The 6,061-nt window shown below is 50.5% G+C and overlaps 1 pseudogene; it reads right to left on the reverse strand.

Annotated features, from left to right (window-relative positions):
• Positions 1-1,502: 1,502 nt before the first annotated feature.
• On the reverse strand, positions 1,503-1,621 carry LOC144296643 (5S ribosomal RNA; annotated as a pseudogene).
• Positions 1,622-6,061: the final 4,440 nt, after the last annotated feature.

Consider the following 6,061-nt stretch of genomic DNA (forward strand, 5'->3'; position numbering starts at 1 on the left):
TCCTAAGAACTGCTTGGTGTGGCCAGACTGAGGCTTGGTGTCCAGCACCCATGAGCCATGTGTGTCTCCCAGTGCCTGGGCAGGGAGGGTGGCTGTTCCTGGGCAGCAGGGGCAGTTGTGAGCAGCATGTGACAGTCAGCAGCTCCCATGTCCACTTCCTCCGCCCTTTTTGGGAGATGTGTCTGCACCTCCCCACCCCACACCACCACCACCAGCCAGGGCTCAGCTCTCTGCACCCCCAGCATGACATTTCCGCAGTGGTGCGGCTGGTGCTGATGCTGAGCAGGCTACAGTGGGCTGGATGCGAGGGCCTCTCCCCGGTCCTACCCCGTGGGGAAGGCCGGGGCCTGCGGGTCACAGCGGCTCCAGGCCAGTGCATGTGGCCGGACCCTCTGCTTGGATCCCACCTCAGACTCCGGCTTTATTATTTTTCCAGGCACCGTGATTATCCCCCTAATCGTGCCAGGAAATGAAAAGCCACAGACGCTCTCTGTTCGGCGGCCCTGTAGAGCTCTGTTGTATTATGAATGTGAAAGTTGATTGAACCTGGGGAACAATTTGAGGGCAGAGTTTCTGAAGCGACCTTGATAAGAGGAGGCCTCACCCGAGGTGGATGGCTGCTCAGACCGGCTCCGAGCGCCAGGCCGAGATGCGGAGCTGCCCAGTGTTGCCCCCCGCGGCCCCGCCTCAGCCCCTGCAGGCCCGAGTGGCACAGAAGAGGAAGAACACGGATCCCCCAAGACCGACTCACATGTTCGGGCCTCTGCAGAGTTAGGGGCCCCCTGCTCCGACGCCTACCTCCCAGCTCACCTGTCTGGTGACTGACTCATGTCCACAGTTTTCTTCCCCCATCGTGGGGAGGGGGCTTTCTCTGCTTACTTGCATTCCCCAGTGCCGGCTTTCCAGGGTGAACGAGTGTCCCCTTTATAAGTGCAGTGATGATGATGACCAGAACGGGGAAATAACACTGACCATGTGCTTTGGGTGTTTTCAATATCACAACTAATTTAGTCTTTGTAACAATTTCAAGGGAACTCAGGTTCATTGCTTCCCAGTTTGTCACCTGCCCACCACCTCCTTTCCCACACTCAGGTCATACCGTATCTTTTTTTTTTTTTCAAGTATTTATTTATTTATTTATTTATTTATTTATTTATTTATTTAAAAGATTTTATTTATTTATTCATGAGAGACACACAGAGAGAGGCAGAGACACAGGCAGAGGGAGAAGCAGGCTCCTTGCAGGGAGCCTGACGTGGGACTCAATCCCAGGTCTCCAGGATCTTGCCCTGGGCCGAAGGCAGGTGCAAACTGCTGAGCCACCCAGGGATGCCCAAGATTTTATTTATTTATTCATGAGAGACACACAGAGAGAGGCAGACACACAAGCAGAGGGAGAAGCAGGCTCCCTGCAAGGAGCCCGATGTGGGACTCGATTCCAGACCCTGGGATCACGCCCTAAGCTGAAAGCAGATGCTCAACCGCTGAGCCACCCAGGCGTCCCTCTACAGCACCTGGTACTCCCAGGTGGTCTCCCATCCAAGTAGTAACCAGGCCCAACTCTGCTTAGTTTTTGAGATCAGATGAGATGGGGTGCATTCAGGGTGGTATGGCCGTACAGGACTCTATCCTATCAAGACCTAATTGCAAGGGAATGGAAAGAAGGGGGAAGGTTCTTCCCTTCTGGCCTTTAATCTAAAACACAAATTTCTGCCGGAGAATTTCTGCTTATCTCCCCTCTTTTCCTGTCTCTCTCTGCTCACCCTCCTCCCTCACCTCATGTCCCCAGTGTGTCTGCAGGCGCTCCTGGACTGCCTCTGCAGCCAGCCGATCCCCTGCGATGTGTACTTGCTGGAGAGCTCAGACAGACCGGCCGGGCGAGCCCCGCTGCAGCCTGTGTGCACTGCTCCACGCTTTCTCTGCTCTTTGGCTCCCGCCATGAATATCTTTAATTTCATCATTTACCTCCTGCCTCCTCTACTGAATGTCATGAATATTGTTTCCACAGACAGCCTGCTCATTTTTAAAAGTGTGTTTGCTATTCTGTGGGCTTGAGATGGGACAGCCCAGGTGCACACAGAGAAAACAACTTATAAAATGAATATTGTGAGGACCATCCTTCCTCCCTGAGGCAGAGAGGGGCTACCAGGCAGAAAGGGGAAGGGGAGTTAGGCTGGATCATTTGGGCCTGGGTCTGCAAGGGCTCCCATACTACAGCAAACCCTATGTCCATGGCTTCTTTAAAAAAAAAAATTATTGGAGTTCAAGTTGCCAACATATACCATAACACTGTGGCTTCTTTTTTTTTTTAATTTTTTTTTATTTATTTATGATAGTCACAGAGAGAGAGAGAGAGAGAGAGGGGCAGAGACACAGGCAGAGGGAGAAGCAGGCTCCATGCACCGGGAGCCCGACGTGGGATTCGATCCCGGGTCTCCAGGATCGCGCCCTGGGCCAAAGGCAGGCGCCAAACCGCTGCACCACCCAGGGATCCCCAACACTGTGGCTTCTTAAAGCTATTTTCCCAAGTATACAGCAGATGCTCATTCACAAACATGTATTGAGCATGCATTGCAGGGGACATGCTAACTGTCTTATATGCCATATGTGCTAAGTACTGTTCTGAGTGTCTGACCGGCAGTCACTTACTGAATCCTGGTAACAACCTGAGCAGCTGGGTAATGGTGTATCATCCTCAGCATGTTACAGATGAGGAAACTGAGGCACAATGAGGTTAAGTAAATTGCCCAAGTGTGCAAAGCTATCAAAAGGCAGAGCCGGGAGTCAAACCCAACTGGTGGGACCGCATGTTGCCTGTCAAGGCTCTCTTGCTTCTTACCGGCCACATAACAGTCCTGGAAAAACCAACACGGTGAGGCATGTGTGAGGGGTACACACATGAGGTGCAGCTGGTGTTCTGAAGAATAAAGCTCTCCTGGGCTTGGGGAGGCAGAGGAAACTTCTTGCAGAAAGTAGCACTGGATCTGGGTGTTCGTGGAGGGATGGGATTCAAAGGGGTAAAGGAGACGGGCATTTTAGACAGGAAGAATGGAAACATCAGGGACAAGGTTTGAGGGGCCAGAGAGAGAGAGAGAGGAGGGGATGGGGAAAGAGAACTTGTGTGTGTTGACCTATGAGGAAGGGACAAGGATGAAATCCATCCAATCTATCTCCTGACATTCTGTTGGCAGAAGGTCTGAGATTCCTATTTGGGGGATCTGAGCTGAGGTGGTGAGGAGGAGCTCTGGGCTGGTAGGGGCTGACAGGGAGAGTGACCATGAGCCTTCTCTAACCTTATCATAGATTTGCTACAATGTGTTTTCTGCTTTCTCCCCTGCCTTTCCAGATGGAAAGCACCTGCCTGGTGCAGACTGCCATTTCCAGCTTTCTTCACCTGTCATGGTATTAAGTGTAAAAAAACATAACATATATTTATTTTATGTTATTTACAAACTATAATGTTCGGAGGGAAAACAAATTGAGATTTCTGGGCAAAGAGGAGGCATCTGATGTTCTGATTCACTCAGCTAGCAGTTGCAGATGCCTTTGGAGGAGAATGGTCCCACCTGGGGATAGGAGGGAAGGCTGTGAGGGACAATGGTGAAGGATGGGGCACCCAGAAGGAGGAGAGTGGGCAGTGAAGCCTTTAGTGTGGTGTTCCTGGGATCCAGCCCTCCCAGGTCGGAAGCACACCATTTGGTTGCAGTAATGAACAATGATGAGTAATGGCAGTGCTCTTGTTGGTGAGCCTGGCTGGGCAGCATGTACTCTGTAGTGTGTGTGTGTGTGTGCGTGCACGTGCACATGCACACATGTGTATGCTCTTTGGTGTTGTTGTGTGTGCCTACTCCCATATTTCTTCCTGAGAAATTCCAACCTACTCCCTGTAGCACAAATCAAGTAGACCTCTCATTTTCCAAGCCTCATTTGGTAGCTATGACACCTTTCCCTGATGGAGGAGACAAAGAAGGGGGAGAAAGTAGAGGCAGGACATTTCACTTTATATTGATGCAAGATTGTGTTAACTAAAATTGCAGAAAAATGGTCTTCATATCTCCTTTCAGTGGTTGCTTGTTTACACTGGGTTCCCAGCTCTCCTGAGGTATTAGGAAACACAGCATCCACCTCTACCCAAACTTTGCTACATCCTCCGTCTTCCCTCTCATGAGGGCTGGACTCCTGATCTCGGCTGATCTGCACAGCTCAAATCTATGGTCTTTGTGGGAACTCTTGGAAGAAAAACCCTGGATAGCCACCTAGAATTGAGGCAGTAAGAACAGAAGAGTTGTAGTGACCTATTAGCCCCCAGACGAAAGAGCCTATGTGCAGGTGGCCCCTGAACAAGGGAAGGTTAGGGTGGTGAATGATGAATAGGGTCCTCATAAAGTCACCGGAGCCTCTGGATGAGTCCAGGCATGAAGCTAGTCAACTCTCGGACTTGGCAGGTGAGGAAGGAAATAGATAGTGTTTTTCTCCTTTCCATCACAGTTTATGTCACTTGCAGCTGTCCTAAATGGTGCTGTGCTGACCACAGTTTGGTGAATTGAGCAACTGAGTTGGAGGAGAAAAGGTATCAAAGGAGGCCTAGGAGAGAGACCCATGCTTGCTAACCTGAGGCTGTTTCTGAATGACTTCAGAAAGTTGCTCATCAGCTAATATGGGGCTGGGGGAGCAGGGGATGGAGCATAGTGCGTAGCTCCTCTCTGTGCACCTGTCAACATACTACTGATGATTTAAAAAGCGAAAGAGTATAAAAACTGGCAGGAACCTTGCAAACTGCTTGTCCCGTTTTGTGGCTGGAGAACTAGAGACCCAGGAAAAAAGCATGACTTATCCAAGACCACACAGTGTGTCAGTGATGAATTCTTTATTTTAATTGGATTTTTCCAGGGCATGGAGTTGTTGGGGGTGCTGAGGCTGCAAAACCCACTAGCGTTGGTGCCTTTCTAATAGAGCAGCAGACAGTCCTGGGGGTGGAGTTGGGCTCAGGGGTGTGGAATTTAAACGAAAGATTTGGGGGCTTAGGGATCCTACCCAGTCACAACTGTGTTCCCTCCTAGGATTTCACTTTAAAAAAAAAGATTATTTATTTATTTGATAGAGAGAGAGAGAGAGAGAGAGAGTGCAAGAGAGAGCGAGGTGGGTGGGGGGATGGAGAGAGAGGGAGGCAGAAGGAGTCTGGTTGAGCAGCCCTGTTACAGGGCTCAATGCGGGGCTCAATCTTACGGCCCTGAGATCATGACCTGGGCTGAAACCAAGAGTCAGATGCTCAACCAACTGAGCCTCCCAGGCACCCCACCTGGGGTCCACTTTTAAAGCAAGCCACTGCCAGCTCTACTTTTCTTCTGTCACTTGCTTCCCAGCTCCATCTGGAACTCGCCCCCTCCTCTTGGCCTCTCATCCTTCCCTCTGGGTGAAGTGGAGCTTCATTAGTGGCTGGGTGTGAGGATGGCCCAGGTATAGATCTGGAAGGAAATTGGCTATAGGTTGGTGGTCAGGACGGACAGAGCCAGTCAGGGGAGTGACATGAGAGAGGGCTCTGCTTGGGGTGGCTTCCAACCCCCAAATGGCAAAAATGAGCATTCACATAGATCAATCCATTGATCTAAGCTCAGAATCACTCTTGGAGGAAGACAGTTTCTGCCCCCTGAGGTCTGATTTAGTTGTCTCTGACCTTCTGAAAGAAATGACCAAAGATACAAATACATACACACGTACACACATGTATATACACACATTCACACACACACACATACACACACAGAGCAGGCTGTCTTTTTTCTCCTCTGACTCTGGAGCTGAAGCTGAAGTCCAAGCTCTCCCACAGGACACAGGAAAGCCTGCTGCTAGGGCTCCACAGTGTACAGCAGTTCCCCCCCGCCCCCCGCTTCTTCGTGGCTTCACTTTCTGCGCTTCCAGTTACTGACCATCAACTGAAGTCCAGAAGCGAATGATCCTCCTTTTGACGCGTCATCAGAAAGTCAGTAGTTGCCTGCCAGGAAGTCACAGTGCCTGTGTCATTCCCCTGCCCTCATCTCACCACAGAGGTATTTTATCATCT

The sequence above is a fragment of the Canis aureus genome, chromosome 24 (genome assembly GCF_053574225.1).
Source record: "Canis aureus isolate CA01 chromosome 24, VMU_Caureus_v.1.0, whole genome shotgun sequence".
NCBI lineage: Eukaryota > Metazoa > Chordata > Mammalia > Carnivora > Canidae > Canis > Canis aureus.